A 21,774-nucleotide genomic window follows, 5' to 3' on the forward strand; every position below is an offset into this window, starting at 1 on the left:
TCAAGAATTTTGAAAATGTCTAGGTGATGTTTTAAGACTGCTGACCATAATAACAGTCAGCAGTGCCTTGTGGTTTTTATATTTCCTGGCCAATCTTGTGTTATAAGGGACAGTTAAGAGTGTTAGACTTGATTTCTAGGTAATATTGTATTGGCACAGATAGGTAAGGAAAAGGTGGACAGTGTCTGTCTGTGTTTATAATTGGAAAAAAAATTATTCAAAGCAATCTGAAAAGTGTAAGGTCTACCCAAATCATTAAAGTCCTGGTCAGCAGCTACTCACAGCAGTCAAACAAGTAGCATTATAGAATGCTTTGGGTTGGAAGGGACCTTCAGAGATCATCTAGCCCACCCCCTTTCTACAGGGAGCAAGGACATCTTCAACTACATCAGGTTGCCCAAAGCCCAGTCCAACCTGACCTGGAATGTTTCCAGGGATGGGATATCTAACCCTATCTCTGGGCAACCTGTGCCAGTGTTTCATCACCCTCACTGTAAAAAAAGACTTCCTTATATCTACTCTAAATTTCTCCTCCTTTAGTTTAAAACCATCACTCCTTGTCCTGTTGCAACAACATGTTGCCTTCCATAACAAGACTGTCTCCATTTTTCTTAGAAGTCCACTTTTAAGTACTGAAAGGCCACAATAAGGTCTCCCCAGAGCCTTCTCTTCTCCAGGCTCAACAACCCCAACTCTCTCAGCCTTGCTTCATAGCAGAGGTGCTCCAGCCCTCTGATCATTCCTGTGGCCCTCTTCTAGGCCCTCTCTGACAAGCCCATGTCTTTCTTGTACTGGGGACTCCAGAGCTGGACCAGGTACTACAGGTGGGGTTTCTGAGAACAGAATAGAGGGGGAGAATCACCTCCCTCAACCTCCTCACCATGCTTCTTTTGATGCAGCCCATCATGTGGTTGGTTTTCTGGGCTGCAAGCACACATTGCTGGCTCATGTCCAGCCTTTCATCCACCAGTACCACCAAGTCTGTCACTGCAGGGCTTCTCTCTATCACATCATCCCCCAGCCTGTCTTGGTACCAGAGACTGCCCTGACCCATGTGCAGGACTTTGCACTTGGCCTTGTTGAACCTCATAAGATTCACAGGGGTCCACTTCTCCACCTTGTCCAGGACTCTCTGGATGACATCCCATCCCTCTGGCATGTCAACTGCACCACTCAGCTTGGTGTCATTTGCAAAATTGCTGATGGTGCACTTGATCCCGCTGTCTATGTTATTGCTGAAGATATGAAACAGCACTGGTCCCAGTATGGACCCCTGAGGGAAACCCGTTGTCACTGATCTCCATCTGGACATCAAGCCAATGGCCACTCCCCTCTGGATGTGACCATCCATCCAATTAGTTACCTACTGAACAGTCCACCCATCAAATCCATATGTCTCCAATGTGGAGAGAAGGATGTTGCAGAAGATAGCGTCAAGGCATTACAGAAGTCCAGATAGCTCTTCCCGTGTCTACTGGTATAGTCACGTTGTTGTAGAAAGCTACTAAGCTGGTCAGCCAGGACTTACCCTCGGTGAAGCCATGCTGGCTACCTCAAATCACCTCCCCATGTGCCTTATCGTAGCTCCTAGGAAGGTCCGTTCCATGATCTTCCCAGGGTCCTCCTTTCTACCCTTTTTAAAAATGGGTGCAATGTTTCCCTTTTTCTAATCACCCGGGACTTTAAATGGGACAACAGTAGTAGGCAGAAGTAGGACAAGAGTTTGATGATGAAATATAAGCATATAAGCTTGATGCTGAAATATAAGCATTGGATTGTGCTGTTACTGAGCTACCTGCAGGTGAAATGAATTGTCAGACATGTAGCAGACTGAACTGAGGGAAAGTGCATGCTGGTAAGTAGAAAACACTGCTGAAAGAGGGAAAAGTTAGGAAATTAGATAAGAAAATTGACAGGAAGTGTTGTAAGAGGCAGGGAGGGCAAAGAGCGCTTGGGATCACAGCAGTTCGGAAGAGACTAGGGATTAAACAGAGTGTTTTATTTCAGTTATTGTTCACCTTCTGGAAATAAATTGGTTTTTGGCTTCCTGACAAGTCCCAGTCAAACAGAAAGGGTGATGTAATACGCATTTGCTAGTGATTTGTGCTGTTTATTTCCTCAAGGAGCAAGAACTTAACCACCTAGAAAGAGTAAAGTTAATTGTACAGGATGATACATGAGGAAAGCCGAATACAGTATCTAATGCTCGTATAAAGGTTTCCTCACTGCTGTATACTACCTGTATTGCTGTGAATGGTTGGTTTCTTCCACTGTATGTGCTTCTTTGTGTAGTTGTATCTAATTCATTGTGAGTTGAAGTAGGAAATAAACCTTATCTACAGACACTAATGTTGGCTAATGAATTAATTACCAGAAGGCTATCACTAAAATGACGTCCACAAAGGATAACTTGTTGTGAAGATTCCCTTTAAGTTGTAACTTTTTCAGGAAGGAGTACATAGTGTGTTCTTGTATGGTTTTCAAGATAACTGTAAATAGATGAATTTTTTTCTCCTGAGTTAGAAAGTATCTACGTATAGATAATCACTTAACGGTGGACATATGGTACATCACTCAAGCCTCACCACTTGACCTTTGAATTTATTTCCATTTGTCTCAATACAGTTGGTTTGAACTTTTAATTTTCAAAGTTGCTTTTTAAAAATACATGGAAGTGCTTCTCCTTATTTCCTTGTCCCTTCTTCTGTCAGAAGTGGTCATTTCATTCTGGTCCTCCTTTTGGACAAACAGAGCAAGCCCTGTCTTAAGCGAGAACCAGTGTAGAAAATCTCAGCCTCCCAGGTGGAAGTCTCAGAAGACTGTGATCAGTGGCAGAAGGCTTCAGTAGAAAACCCTGGTCAGTGTTAACCATCTCTTTCCTTCTAACACTGTATGTGTTATTAATGCAGTGGGTGAGGGTCTGTCTTTCTCTAAAAATGTTTTTCTGGACAAGTTTGAGGTGGATGTACAATTGCAGTTTTATACATCAAAAATGTCATCTTACTGTTTCAAGAGCAGTGAAAATAATAATGCCTTTTTTAAAACCAAAACAACTCTACTAAACCTTTATCGTACATAGAGATCTAATCTATTAAAAAGTACTATTTATTTATAATTCACGAACACTTAATGCTTGCTTTAATGGAAAGGGAATCAATCAGTGTTTCAGAGAAGGGCAACAAAGCTGGTGAAGGGTTTGGAGAACTTGTCCTATGAGGAGCGGCTGAAGGAGCTGGGACTGTTTAGTCTGGAGAAGAGGAGGCTCGGGGGGGACCTTATTGCTCTCTACAATTATCTGAAGGGAAGTTGTAGGGAGGTGGGGGTCGATCTCTTCTCCCATATTGAGAATGACAGGACGAGGGGGAATGGCCTCAAGTTGCACCAGGGGAGGTTTAGGTTGGATATCAGGAAAAATTTCTTTACAGAAAGGGTTATTAAGCATTGGAACGGGCTGCTCAGGGAGGTGGTGGAGTCCCCATCCCTGGAAGTGTTTAAAAACCGTGTGGATGTGGTGCTGAGGGATATGGTTTAGGGACCCTGGCAGTGCAGGGGTAGTGGTTGGACTCGATGATCTTTAAGGTCTCTTCCAGCCAGATGATTCTATGATTCTATGATTTCAAGAAGCTAAATTTTTGTCCTGTGTTTTGTGCTGTTTTCATATTTGAACATGTTCAAAGGGAAAAACATTTTGATTAGTAATACAATTTCTGTGCTAGAGCACACATTGTTAGAAGAAAAGCACACCTACAAGAAGCTAGCATAAAAATACATAAAAATTCTTTAAGTACTGTTGGAATAACTGAAAGTTGTCTTCCTTGCTAAGCACCCTTGATCAGAAGTGTAAGGTCTTTTGAACACAGAGTACTTTTTATGGTTCTGGTTTGGTTAGTGCTTAACATCTTTTAATTTTGGAAGCCAATGGTTTAGTAGTTTTATTCTCTGCACAGTGAACCACTGCCTGTGGAAGATACTGGCGAAAAATGTGTGGGTTTTTTTTCTTGAGCTCAAATCAAGAGCATATACTTAGAGTAGTAATTTTACACCCGTTTCCAGAGACAATATGTCTGGCTAACACTGTTCAAAGTGCGCACAGGTACAGCACAGTATTCAAAATGGAGATGGAAGGCTTCCTTAGGTTGAGGCTTATGCCTTTGGCCTGTTGCCCTGAACCCATGCTTCCAGTTGTTAATCTCGCTGCTTTGCCTATAGGATAGGTGTTTTTTATCCCTGATAAAAAGTGTTTCTAACTGCACTGGTTCCTTAGCAGGAGAAAAATAGTATGACAGCATATGTGTGGTTTTGGAGAGACAAGCGGATGGAGGGGGGTCCATTTAGCAGCTTGTCATCATTAATATATTTGTCTTTGATTTTTTTTTTAATGGTTTTCTGTGAAGCAGTACAACTCTGCCTTCTGCCTGTTATTACAAGGCAGCAGAAGCACCAGCCTGGGGAGCTGCAAGTCAGACTTCCAAGTCTTCTCCAAGTACACAGAAATGATGCAGAGGCCTCTCTTGTAATCTTCTCCTATTGAATCGGTGTTAGGTGGACACTTGGCATCTGTTCAGAGGACAACTTAGTTGATTGAAAGAGGAGCGGGGGGGTGGGAAATAAATGAAGAATCACTATGACTTTGTCTCAAGTGGTTTTCAATGTCAGTTATACTTCCTTCCTTGATGAAACAAACAGTATAATAACAAGAGAGTATTAATTACCATTGTATTTTCCTTTGGAAAATTTGCAAGTCTTTACCCGAGGAGTGTCTGTGAATGTAGCTTGTGAAGCAGAGAAGTAGGGTGAAATACTCTTTTTGATTTATGTCCCTCTACTCATTTAGCTCACCACAAGTACCATCCCTCTGTGTAAGTGCTGTTACCAAACCACAAAAGGAATAATTGGTAGGCAAGAAACGTGGTTTTGTGTTGCAGTTTGCAGAGTTGTGATGAGGCCTGTTTTCTCTGAGTGTATGTGCATGTGTTTAGTGGTAATGATTATCAATATTTCAAGAAAGGTCAAAGCTGTGTTCTTCCAAACCTTCCCATGCAACTTAGTGCAGTTGTATTTGACTTCAACTTTATCTATACATGGAAATGTCACATTGTGAAATACTTTTCTATTAAACATTAACTTAGAAAATAATGTGTTCTGAGTAGCTATGGATTGTTATTAGCTTTTAAATTCAAGGAGAAACTTGGAATTCAGGTGTATGCAAGGGTAAAAATGCTGTTTTGGGGATAAAATGACACTTTTTCTTGATTGAATGCAATCTTTCAAAGTAGACCAAACTTGAGTGGGCCACATGCTGTATTACTACCTTTTTTTGACAGGAAAAATATGCTTAATCCTTCATTTGAGGTAAGAAAAAGGATGGGGAAAGTGCTGTAGGAGTTGATCTATATAAATTGGCTTTGGACAGTGAGACAGATGAATTGTGTGAAGTAAGTATTCGGTAGAATTTACTGATTTGTTTTAATGAGGCAAAAGTTGTAATTTAATAAGAATCATTGTGAAAATGATTTGTCAGGGTTTATGTCAAAGAGAGCTGTTAATTTTCAAGAGCCAAAGCCAGTCACTGAAGGCAGGAAAACATCATTATGGCACTGTGGAACTGAGACTCCCCATAAAGATCTTACTGCTTTCTCTGAGATATCTAGAGTAAGACTGTGTGAAAATAAGACTGCAGCTATGTTAGCGTCCTTGACTTACTCTAAGCACTGCTCAACAACCACTGAAACATCAGAGTGTTACCAATGTTATCCTCATCCTAAATCCAAACACTGCTATGCCAGCTACTAGGAAGAAAATTAACCCTATAGCAGCTGAAACCAGGACAATTAGATGCCTGGATTGATCTCTGATAGTAATTTTTATTCCTTCACTTTAATAACAAGAAACAAGTTATAAACAACTTTTAATCTCAACCCCCCCACCCCAGTTTTTGTTGCTTTCTAACTTCAGTTCTATGTTGCAAAATGACAGAGTACTTTTCATATCTTGTTTTACCTTAATTATAAGTTCTGCATTAAAAGTTAGATGTAGCAAGATTGAAAATTTTGGAAACTTCTCAAATTGGGTAGATTTAGTTGTGTTGACTTTTAGATTCTTACACTGTAATGTAATAGCTATTACATAGGGCAGTTTTGCTGTGCATTGAAGTACACTGTGTGGAGATCCATCTGCAAGTTGGTATTTTCCATAGGTGGTTTTTATACTGAGAAGTAATACTGTAATTATTAATTATGAAAGTGTTTGCTGGTATGTGGACTTCAATCTTGTTTATTTAGCAGAGGCTTTAATGGGGAAGGGTGGAGGTGTTACTTGCAAATTGCCAGTAATATTTGGGTTGCAAAGGAAATATCTCAGAAGTTTAAGAGAAGTTTAAACTTGTGAGCTGACGAGAGTCTAGAATGTAAAATTGAAGTATTGTCTCAGTTTTCCTTTATCTTTGTGACAGTGTGAATTATTAATACTGTGTTTAGACTCACGCTATTAATAAAACTGAATTCTATACTTTTTCATAGCAGCATTGAATTATTTTTCATTATAATGAAAATTGAAGTGAGTTATTTTTCATTATATTGCAACCAGACTGACTCAATTTATATATTCTAGATAATACTTGAAACACTGGTAACAGTTTTTTACTACTTAATCCATTTTCCTACATGGACTTGTGTTTGATCTCTGTTTTGGAGTTTCAGATGGTTTGCCCTTCTCTTGAACTGACTTTTAGAAAATACCTCTGTGGAGGTTTTTCTTGTTTTGATATTTAGTGTGTTGAAGATTGTTCTATTATGTTAATTGGTTATATATCCCAATATAGTGTATGTAATTGTTTGTATTGGAAGCAATATTACTTTTTTTTTAATGTAAGGCTTTTAGTTTATTATAGATGAAGTCCATTCTCTTTACTTCTAAAGAAGGGAGGATAGATTATGGAGTACAGGTGTGTTTTCTGTTCCATCGTCTGGATGGGTGCGAGACTATGAGGTCTGTGCTGCTTAATGGATGAGCATGCATGGGTCTTTCCTACATTGTTTTAAGAACATGACATGGAGGCTTTTGAGATATGGCCCTTAGCAGGTAATCACTACAATGGTCTCTTCTTCAGAGAGCAAATAGTCCCCTGATGATTTTATTGACATACTTGGGAAGGAAGGTGAATATGATCAGCTGGATCGGTACTTGCATGAAAAGCTAATTAAACTTTTTAATCTTAACTTTGAGGCATGTATTGGAAAGGTCCAAAATACCATGGGCTTTGAATGGAGAAGTTTTACTTTCTGTCTGTTACAGTTCTCTGTGCTGCAGTTTTTAAAATATGAAACTAGCTTTTGTCAGGGTAGAATATAAGCTTTGATATGTGATTGAAAGTTTCAAAACCTTTGGCTAAGAGGTATTTTGGACAAGCTTTTACTTCGGAATTAGCTTGTTACGCATATTTAACTGGTATTTCTGTGAAAGGTTTGGAACTCGAGAGGCTCAGAGGATTAGTACTTTGGTTTTACTTATTTTTAACCATTTGGCCATGAGTATTTGTGGCCAGTTACTTTTCATGACTTAGAGCCTCATAGGCTTTATGTAGCTTTGCAAAGACCTTAGCTGATGGCTATTAGTCTCGTTCCATGCTATGCTCATCACCATTGTACTTGATTTTTTTCCTTTCTCTGCTATTCTGTTTCCCTTGCTGATGTTATTCCTGTGTTCTTTGCTGTCGGGAACTAGGTTGGGTTTGGAGGGTTGTTTGTTTATTTTCTCTTTTTTTTTTTTTTTTTGGTGTTGTTTTGCTTTGGGTTTCTTGTTTGGTTTGTTGTTTGTTTATTTTCCAGGGAGACAGTTTCCAGGTTTTACAAGTTTTTGTGACCAGCCATGTTGTTCAAATTTGTCCTTTGTTGTTTTACCCTCGGCTGCCTTGTTTAGTTGCTTTATAGTGGTTTCAAACTTTTTAATGAAGTCTGAATTGAAAAAAAAAAAAACCACAAACCGAATTTGAGCATCACTTACACTTACTTAGACTAAATCAGAACTGAACTGCCCTACAGTTGGTACTCACTTGTCAATTAGCTGACACTAACAAATGCATTTCCAAGATGACAAGATTGAACTTCCCGGTAACGTAATGGTGTTTAGATCCTACACAGTATCTGGCACAGTGTATACTTACCCAGCTACTCAGATCCTTGATTTGTGTTGTAAATGCTACATAGTGTTCATGCAATGCTTATTTTGCATAATTTGGTTGGCTGTTTATTGTAAGTAAATAGTGTAGCCAGCTGAAGTAATCAATGAAATGGTTATATGCACATGAGAATTCATTATATTCTTCAACTAATTTCTGAATGAGAATGTTAATACGAAAAGCAGATGATGCCATAGTTGTGTCTGGCACCATTGAGTGACAGTATCACTAGTCACAGGTTGATGCTGATTGACTCTCAGCTGAATAGTCATCCAAGCCATGGGTAGCTTAAGACAATAGTTTTCTTGATAGCTGATTTGTGTGACAAATGCACTTTTCTTTCTAAATGCCAGATCCTCCTTTCAGCTTTGTGTAATGATTTGTCCCACAAACTATTGGGGAGAATGAAATAGTTCTGACTATGTGGACTTTCTTTCTGTTCCTACAGAGCAGCTGTATTTTCTATACTGTCTTCTGAGTATGTGTTAGACCCTTTGTAAGAAAAAGTTACATCTACAGTTCTACTACGGTGCTGAAATTGTGACTTGGTAATTAGCTAGAAAATCAGCTGGCTGATAACTAGAAACTTTTTAACTGTATCACTGTTAAAGGTTCTGTGTGAAGAATTGTCATTCAGTTGATGCATACATACATATTTCTTCCCCAAAAGATTCGTACTAATGGATGTTGTGTCTCCTGACAGAGAGCTTGCTAAAGTCTATTCTTACACGTTTCTCTCCAAAAGCATAGTTGCTCTAACTTTTATCATGTCATGACAGCAAACACAAAGATATGTCATCTTTCTTTCCTGTAATGAAAAAATATTTTCTCTCTTTCATCTTTTTTTTTTTTTTTTTTAAGATTGGTCGTCATAGCTGACATGGACATCTATCTATTTACTCTGACTTGAGCATGTTGAGTCCTAATAAGAAGGAAGACCTTCTGGCCTGTTGTTTTTGAGAGAGAGTTTGCTCTTTCTTCTAATATCAAAGTAATGCTTCAATTGAGATAATTACAGAAGTTTTAGTAATTGCGAAATAATTCACCATTTACTATAGTTAGCTATAACCAGTGGTACCAGAGATTTTTCATGACATGGTCAGTCATTGCTACCTCTCAAGACTGTCATGCATTTCACCTTATTGAGAAGGGGGCGTGAGAGTCTTTAAAACCCGTTATAAAATTTGTGGAATTATTAATAAAACATTCTGTCCTGGTTTGAGCTGAAACTTCCTGGTTTGAGCTAAAACTTCCTTGTTTTGGGAAATGGACAAATAGAATTATTCCGTGCAAATACGATAATTCCGCATTTAATTGGTTAAGAGAGTCAGGCGGAACGTTACGTTGGAAGCCTTTAGAAGGTAGCAGGCAGGAGGAGTGACTCTCTTCTCGGCTTCCGGACTCGCTGCACGAAGGTGGCCTGCTGCGGACCTGCTGGCAGACGTCCAGGCCTGACCAGGCCGAGAGTGGCCTGAGACCAGCCCGAGACCCGAGGGCCTGCACCTCGGGATCGCCTGAGGAACCACAGACTGTGAACTATTCCTGCCGTGAGGCTCGGACGAAAAAAAACGAACTCCCTCCTGTTGCTTCGTGAAGGGAGTTCTCTAGCTGATCGGCTGCTCGTGCGGGGGGCTCCTTCCCCCTTCCACCCCGCCTTCCCTCCTTCGCCGTGGACAGAATTTTACTTTCTCCGCCTGGGACTGCAGCTGCACAAAGCTCCCAAGGCCAGGCATCACTCCTACCTTCGCTGTTGGCTGCCTGCCCAGAGATTGACCTTGAGCAAGACTGCCACAGAATCTTGGTTATCTGAGCTCTCTCTTCTTTGTTTTTTTTTCCTCTTTTTTTCTCGGTTTCTGCATATGTATATGTAGTGAATAGTGAAGTGAATTTATTGTATATTTGAAGTTTGTTTCAGTTCCGAACGCAGACTGAGGTGTGAATTTCTTCTTTCCCCTTTCAACTCCTCTGTCTATTCAGGACAGAAGGAATCATTAAGGAATTCGAGGAGTTATTAAAGTTATTATTACCTCAACCCTTAACACACTCCTAATTTTAAAACATCTATTCTGTAAATGAGTGATAGCCTGGAAGTATTATATATGATGCAAAACAAGCTATTGTAAAAAACTGACAGTTTGAATACATGAGAAACAAAAAGGCAGGAGAGGGACAGATCATCTCTGCGTCTCAGAGGACTTGAGTGTGCAAAGGTGGTGAGTAGTATGTGCTAGTTGTATTGACCACATATGCTAAAAACAGGAGGACAGGAAAGTTTAGGATTGGGAATATGACTTAAGGCTAAAGTTATTTCGTTCTAGCAAAAGTCAGAGGGTGTGAGGAGAAAAGCCTGTTAAATGGTTTATTCTCCTGTTGCCTATGTGTATAGATTAAAACAAATTAGTTCAGGAAAGTAATATTCTTTATTTTAAAGGTAAGAATCGTAGATACTTTGAGGAACTTCTAATAACATACCTCTGTAGTTGTCCATACACAATGTTTTGTAAACCATAATTAAGATGCAAGCTAGAACACATGTTGCCCCAGATTCACAGAAAGCAACCTTACTCACTACTCTGACACAGAGCAGATGGCTTGTTTTAACATAGCTGTTGATGCTGTGAGAACCAAGAGCCGTGACTGGTGGAGTTTGTAATTGCTACCAATTAAAGACTGTAATGCCTTCAAGAAGGCATCACTATTACCCCTCCTGCTAAGGGTTTAGTGAGATCCTAGACCAAGATGACATTTAGTCTTAGAAGATGCCTGAATTTCAATTGGATCTTAAATTTGTGCTTTTGTTATTCGTATGTAAACAGATTTTTCTGAGGGCTGGAATGAAGCATTTTTATATAGTTTGATACTTTTTTTTCTGTAGACTCTGTGCATACAAGACAAATGAAGAAAGGAAAAAGATTAAATGCATGCTCTCAAAGCTTTTCTTATTAATTCTTCTTTTTCCTTTCACTGAAATCTAACTTCCTTTGTGGAAGACTGTTTTTGTGATGAAAAACGTGAAGATACTTTGCCAGGCAGATACATTCCACTTTGGAAGCACTTCTATGGTGGGAAGTGCTTCACAAAACTGTATAGATGTACAGGGATACTGCATCAGGGGCTAGGTCATCCAAAGAAGTTGAGGAGTAAGCTCACAAGTGGTAAATTGCATGTTTCTGACTCTGTAGAAGGCTTAACAATATGGGAAAAGGAGGAAGCCAAAATGAAAGGGCAGGTTTAACTGTTCTAGTCATTAGTAGACAGGCTGGACGCGCTAGTGCTCTTCGCGATGGAAATAGGATAAGAATTACTATTAGACTGCCAGCTGGGTGGGAGAACACAGTCACTGGAGGAGCATGCTGTAATAGACAGGTGGATAAGCTTTGCCTGTCAATATTCAGCAGTGCCCATTAAATAACTGGATGAGACCTTATTTGTCACTCCATTAACCGCTCAAGCCAGTTGACTTCAGTAGGCTTAGCTTGGGGATGAATTAGTGCCATAATGTTTAAACAGAACAAAACCATGTAAGCTTTCTATAAACACGTCTTGCATTTTTGTTGAACATTAAGGGTAACTCATTGAGGAACATAAAAACGGAAGGTAAAAAGTGTTAATTATTCTGTTTGAAGAAGTCAGGCATAGGTCAAAGTCAAGCTGTTTGCTCTTGAAGAGTTGTATTCTGAAAAAACTGGCGTCAACATCACAATCCTTGATCTCTTACCACATAATTCAGTGTTTTCTCTGGGCTATTTGAGAAGGAAAACAATTAGAAAAGGTTGTGTTCTCATTTATTTCCAAGTTGCTTGCTTTTCCTAGAGTAAATGAGATCTATGGCCATTGAAACATCCATTTTGATTGAAATTTGAACTACCTTTTGCATCAGAGGCAAAATATAAAATGCCCTGTCTCTTGCCTTTAATTATCACAGCTCAGTGATTTAGAAAGTGCTTTGGAGTAGCAAAACTTTGGCTGGCTGCCATGTTACACAGTAAGTCCAGAGAAGCTAGGAATCAGTAGCTAATCATAAAAAATTAATTTTATGGTACTTCCACACAAGTGAACTGAAATAGATCTCTAAGTCAAGGTGCAACTCATTGCCTCTTTCATGTTCTAAAGGATATTTAAGAATTTTTTATTTATTTTCTGTTTGACACTGTATCCAAGGCTTGAAAAATTTAGTACTTTAGCTGCTGACCAAGATACAGAATCATATGAGGTGAACGACCTGTCAACAGTCTCCCCAAATGACTCTGAAGTAGAGAAGCTGCAAACATACCTCTTGTTGCTGGCATTTCCACTGAGTCGTAGGTCCTGAAAAATTTTAAAGAATTTTTTTTATTCGTACAATGTTCTTACTAATAGCTTAGAGCTGATATGAGGGGACTTTCAGGGGACCACGTCACTCTTTATTTGTCTTTAGAGAGTAATTCTTTTTTTTCCCGGCATGTTTCAAGCTCTGTCTAGTTTAAATGGCAAATAGAATTTATATTAGCTATAATCCTCTAGTTTGTTGCAGTGTGGTTTTTGTTCTACACAGTAAAGTGCATTAAAACCATATAATGCAACAGTTATCACAAGAGAAAGTGGAAGACAAAGTTGCGTTCAGGAGGTTATTTCCTTGCTCTTCCGTTATTTCTCTTCTGTTCCAAATCATACTGGTTTTGTACTTTGTTGTCACTGTCCCTTTTTTTGAGTCCTGAGGAGTAGCACATTTTAAAAATAGCTTTGTGTTGGAGATTAATTTGTTTCTGAGGAAAAGTATCATCTCATGAATCTTTATGCTCTCATGAGGAACTAAGGGGTGAACCTTTTGTTTCCAAGAAAATGAGGTGGTTTGTGGCGGTCTTCTGTGGTTGTGTTTTTTGTTTGGTTTTTTTTTTAATAAACACAATTTGTTTTCCTTCTTTAAAGGTATTTGCAAGGGATTTTCTAAATCAGCTAGTTACTTTTGTGTCTTCTTGGTGAGAATTGGAAAATTAATATATACACTAAGTTTGACATGATCCTTAATTGCTGTTTCTGCCTTGCATGGTAGAAAGTGGGAGCAGGTGGAAGAGCAATTGAAATTCTGCAAGAAAGATTAAGTCAGGAATGCAGAGAGCCCAATACATGTTTTTTATGTTTGAATAACTTAAAATAAGAAATCACTTTTTGAAACTTTATTTAAAAGTGAGGTGAGGTGATATCCATGACTGTGTGTTGCTCACAATTATTGTTGTTTCGGTTGCCTTCAGTTAATAGCAGCTCCCTTGAAATGTAGGGTTTTTTACTGTATTTTTTTAGTGTTTTCTTTGTTATAACAGTGTGGGGGGGTTTTGGGGTTTTTTTTCTTGCTGAACTTCATTTCTGGTCAAATTGAAGCTGATGTTTGTTTTCATCCGGAATATAACTGTAAGGTTACTTTCAGCTTTGACTGTCATCTCGCTGACCTATTCTGGTTATATTGTATGCAGTTTTTTAAAATTTTCATTATGAAGCAGGAAACTCATTTTTTTGCCTCTGTTTTCTCACAGTGCACAAACAGAGCGTTAAAGGTACTCTTCCCTGCCCATTATTAGTTTTTCTTTATTCTTTATAACCATGGAATAGCTGAAACTTCTAGGAACATGGGTTAAATCAAATTGAACCCCAAAAATCGGTTAAAGATAGGAAAAAATAATTTACTGGGTATTAAGAAGGGGTGGGGCTATCTCTCTGCCTGGGAAAAGCAGCTATGTATGAAACCGGTTCTTTGGAATTGTATTTTCTCCTTTGTTAGCAGTAGCAGTAATGATCATTTTCAAATGTGAGATGTTAGGCATCTCACAGAATAAGCATTCACAAACTTGATGGTCTTGCATCTCTCTTTTTAAAGATGACATTGAACTGCCCTAAATAATACTTTAAAATATTACATACTCTCTCTATAGAATACATTAGAACAAATTTTTAGTTATGTCAGAATTAAATCCAAATTCCCTGGGTGGGCATTTGTGACTCTTACTTCATCAAATTACCAAAAAATCTTTTATTGATAGAATCAGTATGTTTCAATAAGAGGTTATTTTTCTGTTTTACTTTCTTACTGAAATTGATTTTCAGTGAAAAATCTTAACTATTGTCCGCTGATGCTGGTATGTTGTGTTCACCTCTCTTAAAAAAACAAACAGCAACAACAACAACAAAAAAATGAGGGTGGGAGGGAGGATGGAAAAACCAGCCTTGTTCCAGGAATGCTGACAGTCAGGATAGTAAAGGAAATGATATGAGGAAATAGTATGTAAACTCCACTGAAATCCATTGTATTCTACTAATTACTTGTGATAGTATCTGTATTAATTTATTTTAAAGAACAATGTTTCCTAGATAGTCATCCAAAAAAAAAAACAACCCTGGGGCTCACAGGAGGATATTGAAGAATAAATTGCCGTTGTTCCTGTGTTGTTTGAACTGAAGTGAGGGAATGGATGAAGTGTGGCCAAGCAATATGATTTTAAGTTCAAGAATGGCGTGGTTTCCATAGAAACAATGAATTCTACCATAACTACTGAGTTAAATGCTTAAAGAATTTCGTTTTTTCATCCTCTAAATAAAATTTGATTTGGCTTCATTTTGGTTTTCTTTCCCTTCACTTCAAACTTCTCTGAAATTTGCTAACTTAGTTTTTAGTGCTAAGTTGCCTTAGCCATTCGTTGTTTGAAAAAGCAGTTGCATGTAAAAAATATACTTGTTTCACTTTATAGTAATCTGAAGATGAATATGTCATTGGAACTGTTTATGAAGTTCACCTTAGTGTTGAACAGAGTGATGTGGGGTGCTGTCATACTTTTATGGTGACGTGTTGGGTTTTCCCTATTTCCACGAGAGGTGTGACTTTGAGTGACGCGGGTTTGGAAGCTGGATGGCAGTGAAACTGTAGAGCTTGTTCACATTGACAATTTATGTTACGTCTCATGTTCCATGTCCTTTTTTTTCCTGATTTGAAGTAAGTTTATTATAGGTGCAAGGTATTGTAAGGGTACAGCAAAGCCCCTTTGTGCATCTGAAGCTAAATGCAGGGGCTCTGAATGTTGCCAAATGAAAATTTTAGGTGTTCAGTTGAGTAAGTGCAGTTAAGTTACTTGTATTCCTTATAAAGTACCTGGTCAAAGTAGGTGTCTAGAAGTAAAATTTGTGAGAACAATAGTTTTATTTATTTTACCAAGTGACTCTTGAACAAAAGTCCAGAAACAAGAATCTCAGTCAGGGATCTTTATTCAACAAAGGCAAGTGCAGGCTCCTGTGCTTAGGGAGGAATAACCCCATACACAGTACAGGTTAGGGGTTGATCTGCTGGAAAGTTGCTCTGCAGAGAAGGACTTGGGAGTCCTGGTGGACAACAAGTTAACTATGAGCCACCAGTATGCCATTGTGGACAAGAAGGACAGTGGTATCTTGAGATGCATTAAGAAGAGCATGACCAGCAGGTTAAGGGAGGCTCTTCCCTCCCTCTGCTCTGCCCTAGTGAGGCCACATCTGGAGTACTGTGTCCAGTCCTGGGCTCCTCAGGACAAGAGACAAGAAGCTACTGCAAAGAGTCCAATGGAGGGCTGTGAAGATGATGAGGGGACTGGAGCATCTCTTTTATGACCAAAGGCTGAGACACCTGGGTCTGTTTAGCCTAGAAAAGAGAAGACTGAGAGGGGATCTTATCAATGCTTATAATTATCTAAAGGGCAGATATCAAGAGAATGGGCCCAGACTCTTTTTACTGGTGCCCAGTGACAGGACAAGGGGCAACAGGCACAAACTGGAACACAGAAAATTCTGTCTGAACATGAGGAAAAAGTTATTCACTTTGAGGGTGGTGGAGCACTGGAACAGGCTGCCCAGAGAGGGTATGGAGTCTACTTCTCCAGAGATATTCAAAACCCACCTGGACATGTTCCTGTGCAACCTATTCTAGGTGAACCTGCTTTAGCAGGTGGGTAGATTTAAGTGATCTCCAGAGGTCCCTTCCAAGCCCTGCTATTCTGTGATTCTGTTATCTCTTCTCTCTCATGAGAATGTTTGCATCATTGGGCTACAGATTTATAATCCTTGCTTACTTTCTTACCTTATGCACGTGCATCTCAGTCTCTCGCGACCTTGTTTTCTCGGCCAAGAAGGAGCTAATATTGTTATTCTAGATGAGTCTCAAATTGCCCCAAAGCTCTGGAAATCTTGAGAAGATTGCTTGGGAAAATTACATCCTACTCTCTAAATTGGAGAGATGTGGATTTGATGGGTGGACTGTTTGATGCATGAAGATTTGGTTGGATGGTCACACCCAGAGGGAGTGGTGAATGGCTGGATGCCCAGATGGACAAGTGGTGTCAAGTGGTGTCCCTCAGGGGGTCCATATTGCAACTAGTGCTGTTTCGTATCTTCAGCAATGACATAGTGGGATCAAGTGCACCCTCAGCATGTTTGCAGATGCTTGAGTGGTGCAGTTGACATGCCAGAGGGATGGGATATCATCCAGAGGGACATGGAGAAGTGAGTGTGTGTGACCCTTACGAGGTTCAACAAGGCCAAGCGCAAGGTCCTGCACATGGGTCAGGGCAGTCTCTGGTACCAAGACAGGCTGGGGGATGATGTGATAGAAAGAAGCCCTGCAGTGACAGACTTGGTGGTACTGGTGGATGAAAGGCTGGACGTGAGCCAGCAATGTGTGCTTGCAGCCCAGAAAACCAACCACATGATGGGCTGCATCAAAAGAAGCATGGTGAGAAGGTTGAGGGAGGTGATCCTGCTGCCCTACTCTGCTCTGATGAGAACCCACGTGGAGTACTGCATCTAGCTCTGACATCCTCAGCACAAGAAGGATATGGACCTGTTGGTGAGGGTCTGGAGTAGGGCCACAGAAATGATCAGAGGGATGGAGTGCCTCTGCTATGAAGCAAGACTGAGAGAGTTGGGGTTGTTCAGCCTGGAGAAGGGAAAGCTCTGGGGAGACCTTACTGTTACCCCTTCCACTACTGAAAGGGGTCTTAGAAGAAAGATGGGGACTGTCTTTTTAGCAAGGCCTGTTGTGACAGGACAAAGGGTGATGGTTTTAAACTAAAAGAGAAGAAGTTTAGACTAGATAAAAGGAAGTAATTTTTTACAGTGAGGGTGGTAAAACTTTTTTTTCATTTATGGAGGGTTTTTTGTTGTTTTCAGTATATAATCTACACTGAAATTCTTTCTTGTGTATGTGATGCAACTGATGGTTTAGTTACTGGAGCTGTAATTGTGAGATTGTTGTTGGCTGTGGTGTGCGGGGGAGAGAGGGGCTGGGTTTGCATGCCTGAGATCACAAACAGAATGTGCTCTTATGTAACCAAGCAGAGGGCATATAGTCTACAAATTGTATTTAATCCTGTTTCTGATACTGTGGCTCTTCTTAACTGCTTTCATCAGTAACGTTGCCATTGGTCCTCTGATGCTGAAGTGTTAGGTCATGATCCTTACCAGTTTGCTGTAGAAAAATGCTGGAACTCCATTCAGTAGTCTGAAAAAAAAAAAAAAAAACACCCAAAACCCCCAAGGTGGTCCTTTTATCTCTTGTGGAAGAGCAAACTCATCAAAAAATGCTGGACCTCCATTAAGTAGTCGGAAAAAAAAAAAAAAAAAACACCCAAAACCCCCAAGGTGGTCCTTTTATCTCTTGTGGAAGAGCAAACTCATCAGGGCCACAAGAATAGTGAGAGCGTCTCAGGACTGAGAGTCACGACAAGAATAGGCGGAAGGGCCTTAAGCATACAAGACATACAGATACAACTTCCTTGCTAACTTTTAACATAGGAAGTAGGATACAGGGTAGCCAAAACTGCTAAGAATCCTTTTGTAACTTGAAAAATTCAAATTTGCTGCTTTTGATTCAGAACTGCTCTACCTAAGCAAGTTTTTTTTCTGCTCTCTCCTTTGAGATGTGTATACACATATGCTATTTTTTTCTTTTAGATGTGAGCTTTCATTAGTGCCATTTTGCCAGAAAGGTTTGTTTCAGATCCCCTGTAGTTTGTTTGAAGTGGTGATCTCAGGCTGGCAGAATTACTACTCCAGTTGCAAGTCACTAAATTTCCCAATGCTCTTAAGGGCAATGAGATTAGACTCTAAATTTAAAGGCAAGTTCTGGGATTCTTTGCTTCAAACCCTTCGAGGTATTGTGATGTGCAATTCAAGATGAAGATTCCTTCAAGCCAAGATTAAGAAATATAAATATATATATGCACATATATATAGACAAACATGCAAACTAAATGTGTCAGTGGCACGCTGTACTATAAATAAGAAAATACTTTAACCTTTCATTAGAGCAGCTGTTTCCTTGCACTTGATGCAACATCTGCTTGACTGATTTAAGGATTTATTTTGGGCTTCTGTTGATATTTGGTGATACTCTTTTCAAATGAAAATATTCCTCTTGCATTTTACACATACTTTGCAGAATATTCTGTAAAATTATTAGTTTATCTTGCTGTGCCTTTTATAGTTCACAGTAAGACTATAAGAAATGCTCTTCAGCAACAAAAAGCACTTCAGCACTATTAAGTTATCCATCTTGGGGAGGTGGGAGAAAAGAAGGAACTAACATTTTAACTTTTTTTTAAACTTATGTTGATTTTAGGTTATATATTAACTGCAGAAGTATGACTTAAATTTTCCAGGAAGGCATGTTAGTTTTCATTATTTCTCTGTGATATTCTTCTTTCTGCATTCACTTTAGTGTGCCTGGTAATCTCAAAACTCAGCAGTGACAGTGAAAAGAAATGTCTCCTTAATGTTATGCCAGCTGAAGAGTAACTTTAATTCTATATTAATGCTGTGCCTTAATCATATTGTAAGTGCTGAGCAGGAGTAATCTTCAGGGGTTTTTTTAATCATCTCTTTGTAGGATCCAAATCAGAGAGTTCTAGAGAGTTCTAGAGTTATGTCTACTGCCTAGGAAAGTGTTACGGTCTTAGGTAGTCCCCACCACAGGTAAACTACACACAGCTGAAAGAAAATAAATCCTTGTATAACTGGTTTAAAATCAGAGTTGGGGGACTGCTTGGCTAGAGGGAGCAAGCTAAGGGGGAAAGTCTCAGAAGCCCATTTATATTAGAGAAAAAGGATGTGAGGAGATTCAAGTGAGAGGCAGGAGCACTGCTGGTAAAGAAGCTCCTTGCCACCAGTGCCTACAAGCAGGCACTGCTGCTGAGTATTTGGGGTTGGTTAGTTCATTTTGTTTTTTAAACAGTCGCTGGCCCATCCCCAAACACAATAACAGTTTGTGACGCAGTCTAAACCTCCTAGATTGTTGGCAGTATATTGGTGTTGTATTGAGATGCATTAATGCTTAAAGGATAATTAAAGATAATGAGGTTTAGAGAAAGTGGAATGGAGTGCAGTACACCACACCTCAAAGCTGGATCATGGCAAGCTGATTTTCAGTGAAAAGAACTTACTTCCTTCATAGACATTTTTATAGTTTTATGTGAATATGTACATATATAGTGATGTGATGCCTTATTGCAAACTGTTGGTTAAACAGGAGAGATTAGGGTTTAATAGAGAAATTGTGAGTGTGTGTAAGGGCCCAACGTAAAGGACCTAGCTGAGGGAGGGGAAAACCAGCTCAGAGAGAGTTGCTGTTGAAATCATTAACACATTATCAGATCAGTCTTATGTTTCCCGATTCATTTAATGACAAAAAGTACATGTAAAGAGATCTTGCTGTTAGAATTTGTTCATGACATGAAGTTTGAAAAACTCTGTTAACGTAGAAATAAAGAAGTGTAACACAGAAATTTTGGGAGGATTTCACAGGCCAAGGGCCCAGACATGGGGGAGATCTGAAATATCTTTGTGGTGCAGAATGCTTCTTTCCACCTAGCGTCCTTTCCCTGGGAGGGATGGGGTAGTAGGAGTGAGGTGAAATTTGGAGCTTTGTGATTTAAGGCATTGCAGCCAAAATACCAGTTATAAGCTTGGAGGCTGAATAATTGGAAGGATTGAAGTAAGGAAGGGTATGAAGTAACTGGGCAAAGGGCGTGATGCAGTTATAAGAAGGGAATATGTGTTCTTGGGACACAACCACAGAAGATGTTTCCAGTAGACAGAGGAAATTACTGGTGGTGTTATACAAGCATCTGGTGAGACATTTGGTATGCTTCAGTAATAGTCATCTGTTTTGAGGAGAAAAGAGAATAAATTGAACTGTGTAGAGACAGGCTCCTAGGATGAATGTGGAAATGGATATCTCACTAGAGAAAGCTCAAAGAGCTTGTCTTGGGTAGTCCAGCTAAAGAAACCATATATGTAATTGCTGCCTATACATACACAGGTGGAGCCAGCTAAGAGGTGGGGGGAACTACTTAAACTGAAAGACAATATAAGCAAAACAAAAAGTGGACATAGTCTGGCCATTGCTAAATTTATGCATAACATTTTGAAGTTGTAATTCATTACAGTAGTCAGTTTTTTAGAGTAAACAGGAATAGTGGAACTTGGGTCTGCTTTTTCTGCTAAATCTCAGTGAGATTTGAAAAGAATTCCCTTAATCATTTTGAAAATATATATTAAAAAAGGGAACCTGAATTTAATGAATAATTGTCTTGACTAAACAGCATTCTGCAGCTTCTCTTGTCTAAGTTCTTTTTTGTGATTTCCTGGTATGCAGCAATACTCTTAGAGCAGCTGTGGTGCTTTCTCAGAAACAGCTATCACTTTGGCTTCTTTACTGTGCTAATGGCAGAACTTGTGTTTTCTGAAGGGCAGAGGACAGGAGAGGAACCTAGCCCTTTTATGCTAACTCTTTTTATCCTTGCTACACTTTGAAATAGAGACCAAATTGCTTTTCAAAGGGGTCATTTTCTTCATTGACCTTGAAGTGTGCAGGATGATAGAGACTGTAATTTGGATACCTCCATTAGGTGCTTAAAGGTAGGTAGGATAAATCCAAGCCAAACCATTCAAGAGAGAATAGACGATCTATGTGGAGAGATTCTGAAGCAAGTGGTGAGTAGGTAACTGAGGCAGGGCTTTCATGTTCAGTGGATATCTGCAGAGATTTTTGACCCTGTAGATGTCTTTACAACTTGGGCATTGCTGTATATTTTTCCCTTTTTTATTAGTTCTACAAAACAGTTTGCTGAACTCCAACAAGGAAAGCTTTGTTGCAACTTAACTTGAGAGCCACAGCTTGGGAGTGTGATTTGAAAAAAAAAAAAGTATCCAAGCAGTTAGTATGCTGAGGTCCTGCTAAAGAGCTTATAGGCCAAAATACAAAAGCAGCTGGACTCCTACTTGCTGTGGGCATTGGTAGGTGCTAGGTACCCAAAAACGTTTTGTGACCTCACTAGCAGTTGCTTGAGGAGCCAGACTTTATCTCTTTGCATTGTGAGTAATGCCATAATGAGCTCTTCATACAGGTTATTTTAATGCTATATGGAAAAGGAATTATATTCAGTAATTTGCAAATAGAATAGAGGAAAATTCTAGCTGAAGATGCTGATGGTTAGATAAAGGAAATTGATGATAGAAAACCTGTGCTGCGGTGTAATTACTGTATTGCATGTGGATCTCAACTACTTTGCTTGTAGTCAAAGACAGTGGTGGAACAGTTTTGGGTTCAG

General features: G+C 39.3%; 1 protein-coding gene across 1 annotated transcript in view; it reads left to right on the forward strand.

The window, feature by feature from the left end:
- UBL3 (ubiquitin-like 3) overlaps positions 1–21,774 on the forward strand; it is a 57,374-nt gene that overhangs the window by 24,788 nt on the left and 10,812 nt on the right. The gene's annotated exons all lie outside the window — the stretch shown is intronic.

This window comes from Buceros rhinoceros, unplaced genomic scaffold (assembly GCF_000710305.1).
Source record: "Buceros rhinoceros silvestris isolate BGI_N320 unplaced genomic scaffold, ASM71030v1 scaffold5144, whole genome shotgun sequence".
NCBI lineage: Eukaryota > Metazoa > Chordata > Aves > Bucerotiformes > Bucerotidae > Buceros > Buceros rhinoceros.